Source organism: Talpa occidentalis, unplaced genomic scaffold (genome assembly GCF_014898055.3).
Source record: "Talpa occidentalis isolate TD23 unplaced genomic scaffold, MPIMG_talOcc4v2.1 talOcc4.15, whole genome shotgun sequence".
Taxonomy (NCBI): Eukaryota; Metazoa; Chordata; class Mammalia; order Eulipotyphla; family Talpidae; genus Talpa; species Talpa occidentalis.
The window spans coordinates 79679737-79692163 of record NW_023601543.1 but is presented as its reverse complement, the minus strand read 5'-3'; the positions used below and the strand labels follow the sequence as shown (position 1 = coordinate 79692163).

At 45.9% G+C, this 12427-nt stretch overlaps 1 long non-coding RNA gene across 1 annotated transcript in view; it reads left to right on the top strand.

Annotated features, from left to right (window-relative positions):
- LOC119246294 (uncharacterized) overlaps window positions 1–12427 on the top strand; it is a 175937-nt gene that overhangs the window by 116388 nt on the left and 47122 nt on the right. Inside the window, exon 4 of the long non-coding RNA XR_005125484.2 lies at window positions 8032–8253. This is a non-coding gene — a long non-coding RNA (uncharacterized LOC119246294). The remainder of the gene's footprint in view (window positions 1–8031; window positions 8254–12427) is intronic.

Below are 12427 nucleotides of genomic sequence, written 5' to 3'. Positions count from 1 at the left end.
CCCTGGGGTGTAGGCTTGGTGGATCTAGGTGCGAAACCAATCACTGCCAATGTGAGTGAAGTCACTGTGTGATACAGCAAAATTTTTCTCCAGAACATTGTGCTAGCTGAAATGGTGGAGAACCTATTGCACAATGAAGGAGATAAATAAATCACACGGTCTCATGGGAAGCAAAAAGGCTCTCTTGTGAAAATATTGAATGAAGACAGTTGGACATGTTGTCATTCTGCTTGATGAAAGTTACAAATGGCAGTTTAATAAAAAATGAAGCCAGACTTTGGCCTCGACCAAGATGAGGATGGTGGGACCAGCCCTTTCTGAGAATGTGTTCCAATTTGAGAGGAGCTGAACGTGGCCCCTTGCCAACACAAACAAGCCAAGGATCCAGAGGAAACTCAATGCATCCCAGTAGATCTATGTGCTGGCATTAGTGTGCACAACTCCCGTCACCCGCCAACAACAAGTAAGCCCAGGGTAGAGTTTGGGAGTAGGGGGCAAGCGTGTTAAGTCCTTCAGTCGTGATACAGGCGACCACTGTAGGCACCAGGCCACACTCAGCCCTATCCTAATTGAAGACCTCTGAACAGCGTTGGCCCTTGTTGTTTCTTGAAGTAACCCACAGAATCCTGGCCATGGAATTTTAAGCCAAATCTCTTAGTTTACCTGTCTCTGAACCCACATGGCATATTTCAGGGGAAAATTCTAGGTAGACACTCTAGTTTGTCTAATATGCCTGTTTCCCCCATGCAAGTGTATGCAAATACTGTTTCCCCTTAAACCTTTCATAATTTAGTATCCATCAGTGGATTATGCCTACAACAATGATTACTGTATGTGCTGATGGTAATTTTCTTAAAGATTTATTTATTTATGCATACAAGTGGAGGGGGGACAGGCCAGAGGTGCAGAGGGTGAGAGGCTTCACCAGAGACAGAGTGGGGGGCAGAACAGGTGGATTTACTGAAATACACTGCTGAGGGGAACAGTGGACAAGACAGGAGAGGTCAGCTGTGCCCTGTGGGTCAGCTCCCTGGCCGGGGATGGAAATCGTGCTGCAGTGGCTGTGGACAGCTTCATAGTGCTGATGCTTAACCCCTTGCGCCACCAGGGAGGCCGCTAATTTTATTATTTCCCTTATTCTACATTAATTCATTGGAACTCTTCTATAGAAAAGAGGTGTACCTTCTCTCCCATTTCTTTACTTATTTATTTATTTATATCCCTATGGACTCATGGATATTTACTTTAGCTTTTGGTTATAACTCACTGTTGTCATTATCTTGTTCTCAAATTGTCTCAGCTTCAGTCATGGGGAACTCTTTCAGATTGGTTCCTGTGTCTTCATCCTTTTTTCAACACTTTCTTACTTCCTGAAACCACAATATACGATGGGATCCTCTTGAATATTACTACATTTTTTTTTTCATTTCACCAAAGAAGATGCCTTAAGTCCCCCTTCCTTTTAAGAAAATTATTTGTGTATGTTTAGCCAATACACAAATGGGGACCCACTCATGAAGTAATGCTCCATTTTATTTGTTGTAAGTTGCTTTTCTCAGTTTAATGGTTATTCTACTAGGGTCTAGTGCTTGGGAACTTGACGGGGAAATTCCTGATAACTGAAAACATCTTTCCTCATTCTAGAATATTTTTGGTATGCCCACTGACCACATACTTCCTTGATCTCACCTGTAGTTATGACATTTTTGGCCATAAATACAGGAGACCACAAATCCAACTGGTTTAAGTCATAAGGAAATGTGTTATTTCAGGGAACAGGAAGATCAGAGGCACAGCACAAGGATTTTGGCTCCTTCTTTCTGTGATCCTTTCAGCTCCACCCTCAGACTAGTTTCCTCGTGATCATATGCTGGCAGTCAGCAACAAAGAAGGCAACAACTACCTCGGTTGTATTGATCAAGAAGGGTAAGGGAAGGGCCTCCCTGGTGGCCCAAGGGGTTAAGATGCAAACTATGAAGCTAGCCGCAGCCACTGCAGCACGAGTTCGATCCCAGGCCAGGGAGCTACCCACATGGTGCAGCAGACCTCTCCTGACTTGCCTGCTGCTCTCCTCAACAGTGTATTTTGTATTTTAGTCAATCTGCCTGTTCTGTTCCCCACTTTGTCTCTGGTGAATCCTCTTACCCACCACCCCAGCACCTCTGGCCTGTACCCCAGTTCCTGTATGCATAAATAAATAAATCTAAAAAAAAAAGGGTAAGGGAAGGAAAAAAACCTTTCAATTGTATTGTAAATAGCAGCCTTCTCTTTAGCAGCCTTCTCTTCAGTCTGATTGGGCTAACTTAGGTCACATGACCATCTCTGATCCAATTGAGATGCCAAGGGAGAGGGTGACACTGATTGGCTTAAGACTGGATTCAAGGGCCTCCCCTGGTGGCACAGCGGTTGAGCGCTGGGCTGCGAAGCTGCCCACAGCCTCTGCAGCGCCATTTCGATCCCCGGCCACCGGCGAGGGTCCCACAAGGCTTGCAGACCTCTCCTGCTGCGCCTGCTGCTCCCCTCAGCAGTGTACTTCGTCAGTCTGCCTGTTCTGTTCCCCACTCTGGCTCTGGTGAATTATCTCACCCTCCCGTGCTTCTGACTGTACCCAGTGCTTGTATAAATGAATAAATAAAATCTTTAAAAAAAATTAGAAAAAAAAAAAGACTGGATTCAAGAACCAGTCACTATCAAAGGAATGTGATCAACATGACTGGTGAGGACAAGTGGTTTTCAAATATAAGCCTGCATTTGAATCACCAGGTGGGCTTAATAGGATTCAAATTATAGGGCCCCAATATCAGAATTTCTGATTTAGTTGTCTGGGGTGGGACCTGAAAATTTACATTTTTAATTGTACATTTTTAGTAAGTCCCCAATAAAGCTGACAATGTTAGTCTGGAAATGGAGAATGATGGTGTAAATTCATCAGACTAACTGGTGCTGGGGAGGATTTCAGTGTACCCTGAGTGACATGGGTTTCACGGAGGAGGAGTGAATGCCTGAAAATAAAACTAAGGGAAAAGAAGAATGGCTTGAGGATAGACCATCAGCTGGTGTCCGTTGAACCAGTGCTTCTCAAACTTTAATGTGCCTGAATCACCCAGGGATTTGGTTAGAATTCTGTTTCAGTAGGTCTGGGGTAGGCCTGAGATTCTGCATTTCTATCAAACAGTGTTGATGCTGCTGGTCCGTAGACCTGACTTCAAAGGAAAAAGCACTACAACCCCCTTCCCTTGGTTCCCTAACTACATGCTACAGTACTTTCCTAACAGATTCCCTTATCCCAATTGTAAATGGTTCAGCTGGTGTTCTAGAACAGTTCACAGCACTCATTGTCAACAACAGAGTCCAGCCCATACTCATTGGCTTGACATTCAAAGCCCTTTGGAATCTGTCCTCAACCTAGTACCTGAGTGAATCCTCAGCTCTACCCAGAACATGCCTTCTCCATTCCCATGGCTTTATCTTTGCATTGGCTTTACTTCCCTGCATTTCCTTCCCCATTTTCTGCCTCTTTGAATCCTATAGTTCTCTCAAAGGTAAGTTCAAACTCCACTTCTTCAAAGCCTCCTCCCTCTCCTCTAAGAATTCTACAGTTGTTTGCCAGTACTAGAGTGTCAGGCACCTTTAGATATCTTTCCAGTCCCTGAATTTCCAAAACCTTCACTGTCTACATCATTCATTAAACTCTGATGATTCATGGCCTTGAATGTTGAATTGCAGTCACAGTTTTAGTCTTCAACTAGCAGATAAATTCAACTAGAATATAAACTCTGCCACTTCCTTTTTCTTCTACAGTGTTCACCCCTCTATCTGGTTATTCTACGTTTATTTGTGTAATTTTATTTTTTTTAAGATTTTGTTTACTTTGCATAGAAGAACTGGGGTGTAGGCCAGAGGTGGGAGGGTGAGAGGATTCACCAGAAATAGAGTGAGGAGCAGAGCAGGCGGATCTACTGAAAGACACTGCTGAGGGGAGCAGCGGGCAAGACATGTGAGGCCTGCTACGCCATGTGGGTTAGCTCCCTGCCTGGCTGCGGATTGAACTCAGGCCGTTTCAGTGGTAGCGCTGAGACTTAACCCCTAGTCCACTAGGGAGGCCCTATTTGTCCAATTGTAAAGTTGGCTAGGCTGCAGTTACAACTCTGAAATTCAGTAGCTTAACTTCATGAAGCTGTGTTTTATCCTCACATGAAGTCTGAAGAAGAACAGGATACCCTCCTTCATCTCAACAGGAAGCCATCAGGAATATGTGCCTCCAAGATGACTGAGACAAGGAAGAGAAGGATGGAGGAGGCACCTGAGCTTTTATTATTTTTTTAAAGGGTTTATTTATTTTTTAATTAATTTATTTTTACAAACACTGGGTACAGTCAGAAGCGCGGGAGGGTGAGAGAATTCACCAGAGCCAGAGTGGGGAATAGAACAGACAGACTGACGAAATACACTGCTGAGGGGAGCAGCGGGCGGCAGGAGAGGTCTGCGCACCATGTGGGACCCTCTTGCCGGCGGCCGGGGATCGAACCAGCGCTGCAGAGGCTGCAGGCAGCCTTGTAGCCCAGCGCTCAACCGCTGCGCCACCAGGGGAGGCCCTCACCTGAGCTTTTAGATGCCTTAGCCCAGAAGCATACTGTCACTTCTGCTCACAAGTCACTGCCCGGTAGTAGTCCTATGACTGGGACTAACTGCAGGGAAGGCTGGGAAACTTAGGCTGAGAAGATAGAATATTTAATGAGCGCTCAACTATACCATAGTAGGTATCATAGTAGTTATTTCTCCATCAATAGGTGGAGGAGTCTTTTTCACAGCGTCTTTGCCAGTTTCAAAATATCCTTCTTGAGGGTTGATGACCAAGACCACTGGATTCCAAGTAGGCCTTTCCAATTTGTAGATGCTTTCAAACGCCCTCCTTTACCACCCTCAGCTCTCTCTCTCTTTCCCTACTTAATTTTTTCTCCATAGCACTAATTGCCAACCAACTCATATTAATGAATATAATTACTTACTTGTTTTGTTTATTGTCTTTCTCCCCCAAAAGACAGAAAGTAAGTTCCAAAGGGCAAGGATCCCCAGTGCCTAAGCCTGTGCCTGGCACATAGTTGGTATTCAATAAATAATTGCTGAATAAATGACTATGTGAATCATGGATTTATATGAGAGGGGGTGTCGTTCCTTTAGGTTTTGGTTTTATTTTGTTTTTAACCAGGTACCTTCCTGGATGGCATGGACCTTGCTGGACAGGCACTGAACCAAAGAAAAAGTGTACATGACTACTAAAGCAGTATTCACTAAAATAGGTAATGCCAGCAGCTTCCCTTGATCCTTTGTTTTGCTCCTTACTGTGCCCTTCTATATACTCAAGAGTCGGAGAAGGAGAGACGAAGAGAAGGCTTTGGAAACTCTGGTGCCAGGGCCTTTCTTCGTTAAGATTTGCCTCTGGATGGACCACGTCCCGGGGGCAGGCTGGGCAAATCATCGGAAAGCAGGCTACTAAATAGAGTTTCCAGGGACACTCTGGAACACTGCTACTCTCTCCCTCCACCTGAAAAAAAAGTTCAAAAACGCAAGTTATTCTCCAAGTCTCCAGCTTAGGTGCCCAGTTTCCCTGCGGGGCACTTTTGCTCTGGCAGGAACAACAATAAAATCCCTTTTTCTCAACTAGAGAGGTGGGACCCTCAAGAGTAACTCCAGTCACTTGTTTTTTGTTTCATCCTCTTTATTCCTTTACTTCACAAAGTGAAATATGATAGCAGCATAATTCCTGTAGCTTTTCTAAGAAATTCCTCTTTGCTGGCACATAAAAAGGGCTCTCCTGGATTCCTGCCATTGGACATGGAGCTTTAACACATTGTAGTTGGCTCAGTTGGGGAGCCAAGATGAGTAAAATATTCTCTAAACTCCTGTGGAAACACACAGCAAGTGTTTCCAACCATACTGTATTATTTGACCCAAAATATTTTTCCCCCTTGTATTTGCCAATCCATGTGTTAGTTCCCTCAAAACTCCAAGTGGCCCCCCCTTCCCAAACCTCATACTCCTGGGATTACTAAGAGGGTCTGGGGCCACCACTAACTAGTCTTGTGACCTTCAGCAAGTTACCTCCCTTTTCTGAGCTTCTGCTTTCACATCTCGTGGAAAGGGATGTATTAGAACCCAGTTTCTCAAACTTTAGTATGGACCGAGATCATCTGGAGGGTTTATTAAAACTGATGTCTGGCTTCCACCTCCAGACTTTCTGATTCAGTAGGTTTGGGATAGGATTCCAGGATTTGCATGTGTAAGAAGTATCCAGATGAGGCCCAGGCTGCTGCTTTAGGTACCATAGTGTGAGCCACAGTATCAGATGTTCGTCTAGATTTTTCATTTGATGAATCTCTAAGTCAGGCTCTTTTGATTGCAGTGACAAAAAACTGACTCAAACTAGCCTAAGTAAGAAAGGGAATTTATCAGCTCACTTATCTGGGAAGGGCAGAGGTGGAGTGAATTCTGGATACAGGAATTCAAATTATGTCATCAAATTTCTTTCTCGGCAGCTGGTTCCCAATCTCCTACACAGGGTTTCTCCCATGCTAAGTGGCATAAAACATGGTCATAACCCTGTGTCCAGGATTACGTATGTGCAATCTTGTATGCAGTTGCCCCCCCCCTTTTTTTAAAGATTTATTTATGCATACAACAACTGGGATATAGACCAGAGGTGTGGGGGGTGAGAGGATTCACCAGAGACAGAGTGGGGAACAGAACAGGCAGATTGACTGAAATACACTCCTAAGGGGAGCAGCAGGCAAGTCAGGAGAGGTCTGCTGTGCCATGTGGGTTGCTCCCTGACCGGGGATTGAACTCGTGCTGCAGTGGCTGCTGATAGCTTCATAGGTTGCGTCTTAATCCCTTGTGCCACCAGGGAGGCCCCGTTAGTTGATAATTTAACAAGGTTTAAATTATAGATTATTTTTCAGAAAGATAAACTTTCCTCCCCTCAATGTCAGCCAGTATTATAGTGGCTTCTTTTTAGGTTGACTGAATCCAGGGGCCTGAGGTCTTTGTCACAGAGACTGACTCTTGGAAGGGGTGTGGTTTTCTCAAATTCCTTATTTGTTAAACAATTGGTCCACCTGGATCAGTTGTATTTAGACTTGATTGCCCATTAGTACCACCTGGGGAGCCGGCCCAGCCTACTGATCCTCCAAGAAAAGGATTTAAATGGTGGGGCATGAGTACCATCACACCTTTTTAAAAAAACCATTACTGAGCTTTGTTTTATTGCACTTCACGGATATTGTGTTTTTTACGAACTGGAGGTTCCCTGCTGATAGATAACCATGCTGCTGAAGATGGAAGTCTGTGTTGGCATCTATGGGAATGAGGAAGGTAACCAGCTAACCCTCCTCATTCCTTTCTACCATATGAGGGCAAAAGGTTTTTTTTTTAGTATTTGCTTATGAAAGTGAAGCATAATCTTCATTATTTAGCGAACAGAATTATAGAGCCTGATCCTCTGATTTCTTGCTGCCTCAAGTGTTGTCCTGGTGCAAGGCGGTGGGTGGGGGGGTGCTCTAAAGGGCAAGGCTGGAGCTAAGGATGTTACAGGTGGCGCCCCCTGGAGGGGGTCGCAGGTGTGGATAAATTGGGCCACGTGGCAATGAAGAATCCGTGGGGGTGGGGACTCTGATGCAGAAGCAGGTCCCAGAGTCAGCCATTCCAGCCCCCACCAGGCTCCTCTGCCAGGCTGCTGTTTCGGGCTTCCGAAAAACAAGGAGAGGCCCAGGCTACTGAAAACCCTGTTGCTGGCTGCCGAAGGATGTGGAGAAGCTAACAGTGGCTGATCTCAGAGGAGAAAAGTTGAGAAGATTTGCAGGTAGCCAGGTGGCTGAAACTGTTCCCAGCTTTGCTGCCATTACAGCCCAGGAAGGCAAAGGCCGAAGTTGGGTGCCTTGCTGAGCTGTGTGGATGCAGGCCATTTGTTGGGTTGTTAGGCTGCAGCAGCTGTTGCCAGTGTTGCTTGTCTGATACGTTCTGCTGTTGTCTCAGGTGCATTTCGCAGGCCCTGGTGAGTGTCTCCTGCTGTCAGCCTTGGATTCCTGCCTGCTACCTCTGGCTGCTACGCACTCTAGGCCCCCCAATGGCGGGAAGATGCCACTTTGGGAGCGTGGTCTTTGTTTGGAATATGTGTTCCAGATCTTCAGTGGTGGGAAGATGCCATCTTGGATGCCATTTTGGTTAGGACATCTGAACACCGGACACTTATCTGGGGTGAGATAATTGGCCACTTGTGGCCTCAGTGTCTCTTTGTTTCCCCCGGTTGTTAAATAAATCCCATTATTTTTCCCTGAGCCAGAGTGGTCTTGCAATTGTGCACTTGGGTGAAAAACTCTGACAGTGACCGGTAAACTATTTGGGCACTTCCCTTTGCCAGTTTTAGTGCCCCTTATTGCCCTGTAACAGTTGGCAAGCCAGCCAGTTGGGGGTACCAGGGGTTGACCAGCCCAGGGATCTTCTTGCGTCACCTAAAGGTGCAGAGCAATTGCAAGACCCCTGGCAGGAATTGATTTGGAAAATTTTTAAAAAGATTTATTTTATTTATTTTTTATTTATACAATAGTTGGGGTACAGGCTAGAGGCAGGGGAGGGTGAGATGATTCACCAGAGACAGAGCGGGGAACAGAACAGGCAGACGGACCGAAAGCACTGCTGAGGGGAGCAGCGGGTGAAACAGGAGAGGTCTGCCATGTGGGTCTCTCCCTGACCGGCCAGGAATTAAATCCGTGCTGCAGAGGCTGCAGACAGCTTCACAGCTCTGTGCTCAACCTGCTGTACCACCGGGGAGGCCCTGATTTGGAATTTTTTTTTAAAGTTTTATTTATGCATACAAGAACTGGGGTGTAGGCCAGAGGCACAAGAGGTGAGAAGATTCACCAGAGACAGAGTGGGGAGCAGAACAGGCAGATTTACTAAAATACGCTGCTGAGGGGAGCAGTGGGCAAGATAGATGAAGCCTGCTGCACCACGTGGGTTAGCTCCTTGATGGGGGATCGAACTTGGGCAGCAGTGGCAGTACCACGATAGTATGATAGTACTGAAACTTGACCCCTACGCCACCAGGGTGGCCCTGGAAATTTTTTTTTTTTTTTGAAACTAGTCATGGGTTCAACCATCAGTTTGGGTTGCTCTGCTTCCCTTACACCCCCGGCTCCTACTTTTTCAATCATAAGTTTTGAATTGACAAATTTTGTAAAGCCTGGTATTGACAATTTTTTTTAAAAGGTTTACTTATACAAGAACTGGGGTACATGGGCCTCCCCGGTGGCGCAGCGGTTGAGCGCTGGGTTGCGAAGCTGCCCGCAGCCTCTGCGGCGCCGGTTCGATCCCCGGCTGCTCCCCGGCCACCGGAGGAGGATCCCACATGGCGCGCAGACCTCCCCTGCCGCCCGCTGCTCCCCTCAGCAGTGTACTTCGGTCCTTCTGCCTGCTCTGCTCCCGGCTCTGGCTCTGGTGAATTCTCTCACCCTCCTGCGCTTCTGACTGTACCCAGTGCATGTATAAACGAAGCAAACTAACAAACAAATAAATAAATAAAACATGCCTCTATTAAAAAAAAAAAAAAAAAGAACTGGGGTACAGGCCAAATGCATGGGAGGGTGAGAGGATTCACCAGAGACAGAGCGGGGAACAGAACAGGCAGACTGACAAAATACACTCTGAGGGGATCAGTGGGTGAGACAGGAGAGGTCTGCTGCACCAAATGGGATTCTCCCCAGCTGGCAGGGATCGAACCCGCACTGCAGAGGCTTTGGACAGCTTCACAGTGCTCTGCTCAACTGCCTGCGCCATCAGGGAGGCCCTGGTATTGACAAATTAATGTCTTTATTGTTGAGGATTATATGGGCATATAGTGGAAATCCGTACACACATCTTTGATTTATGTTTATAGTCCTCTTGGTTACATAAGTATACATACTATTTGGTCTAAAAGAGAGTAAACCTTCAAATAAAAATTTACAGGCTCAGATATAAAAATCTCAAGAACAGATACAGGGTGCCCTCCAAAAAACTGGATTTGGACAAGGTAGATCCCCTCCAGAAATCAGATTTGGAGAAGGTTGATTTAAATGTTGAAATTTCTTTTGAAAAACTGCAAGGGCAGATACAGAAATTGGAGGACAGGGTACAAGTAGCCTCCAGAAATCAGATTCAGAACAGGAAGTAGCCCATTTAAAGGTTGAAAAAGTGCAAGAGCAGGTACACAAATAGGAAGCCCATTTGATGACCCAGAGAACAGTGACTTGGCCATTCCCCTTACCTGATAGTAGTAATAGGGAAACAGGAAAAGAAGGACTGCCTCCTCGTGTGGCCTTAAACCCACTAGGCCAAAATCCCTTCCATGTGACCAGTGCCCCTCCTGAGGAGGCTGTGAGGGCTCAGCCAGCTTCACTGGCCCTCCGTAATGTGAAATGATTTCTCCTTCCCATGCCAGAGGAGGTGCCCAGTATGGTCAAGGAAGCAGCTCTGCAGCAGAGCAGTTCCCTTTTCGTCAATTCCCAGTGGGGGGATTGAATGAATGGGGTCAGCCTGCTGGATATTACTGGTCTTATAGTCCCTTCACCCTTGTAGATCTCACGAGTTGGAAAAAATTCTGTCCCTTTTATAGGCAGAACCCTCAAAAGATGATAGAATTGTTTGCCTTTATTTTTGTCTCCCACTGACCTAATTGGACACACATATAGTCTCTGTTAAATACATTGCTTATGCAGGATGAAAAAAGATTGGTTTGATGAAAGGCTAGGGAAGAAGCTGGTCGTCTCCATTTGGAGGAAGCTGGCTCTTCGGCAGACCATAATTTGGATCCCAGTAATGGAGGTATGAGGGTGTTGAAACACTACCAAAAGTGCTTGTTAGCAGGACTAAGGCAGGGGATCCCAAAATAAGGTCTCAATAAGGTCATGGAGATTTGGCAAAGGCCAAATGAAGATCCTTAAAAATTTTTAGAAAGAATAATGCAGGCATATACATGCATGCTTATACAGATTTAGATCCTGAAGATCTAGAAAACTTTTGATGGTGTTTTTTTCTTTTTTTTTTAAGATTTATTTACGCAGGCCTCCTTGGTGGTGCAAGGGGTTAAGCACCGCACTATGAAGCAATCCACAGCCTCTGCAGCACAAGTTTGATCCCTGGCTGGCCAGGGAGAAACCACATGGTGAAGCAGACCTCTCCTGTCTCACCCACTGCTCCCCTCAGCAGTGTATTTCAGTCAGTCTGCCTGTTCTGTTCCACGTTCTGTCTCTGGTGAATCCTCTCGCGCCCCGCCTCCCCACATCTCTGGCCTGTATCCAGATCTTGTATGTATAAATAAATATATCTTAAAAAAAAGATTTATTTATGCATACAGGAACTGGGGTACAGGCCAGAGGTGCGGGGGGGGGGGGTGGGGAGGAGGTGAGAGGATTCACCTGAGACAGAGTGAGGAGCAGAACAGGTGGATTGACCGAAATACACTGCTGGGGGAGCAGCGGGTTAGTCAGGAGAGGTCTGCTGGGCCATGTGGGTAGCTCCCTGGTCAAGGATCAAACTCGTGCTGCAGTGCGGCTAGCTTCATAGTTTGCATCTTAACCCCTTGCGCCACCAAGATCTGGAAAACATTTGAATGGTCAGTCTGGTATTCATATTACAAAACACTTAAGATATAAGGAGAAAGTTAATGGTGCTATGGGAAACGATACATCCCAATTGGTATTTGTAGAAAGGGGAAACAACAGAATTCAGAAGAAATAGAGAAGGGACTGGAAGAAGATTGAGAGAGAAGATTGGAAGAAGGAAGGAGACCTGGAAGAGACACATGGAGCAGTCATGTGAAGAAGCTGTACTTGTTTCTCTGCCTTGGACTTGTAACAGGGATTTGGGGACATGGAAGGAGACACTTGAGACAGAGATGTGGGTGAGAGACCTGTGGGGAGGTTAACGTTGGCAGCTTTTATCTTGATTTAGATTTGGCTCTTTTCCTTCCAGACTTGTCTGGCCCCTTCAGAAAGGTGCCTTAGACTTACGGCAAGCTTTGGGGACTTGGCAGTCCAACTTTGTGTCAACCCAATTTGGCTGGGGGTGATGGGTAACTTGGGTGCTTGATTTGGAAATTATTATCTATCCTTTTTCTTTATTGTACACTAATTGTATTGAAGTTCCTTTCCATTAATGGTCCTATGCACTAGAGTATGTTTATCTTGATGTGGCTGATGGCAGAACCTATTTAGATCAGGCAGGTTTGGGGGTCCTGGGGTGCCCCTCACCTCACCCTGCCTTATAACAATGGGACTGATAATGGAACCATCTCCTGGGAGCTTGTTAGAATGCAGACTCTCAGACCGCACTGCAGATTTATTACATCAGAATTGTTTTTTTTGAAACACTACGATATATATTCATCGCATTC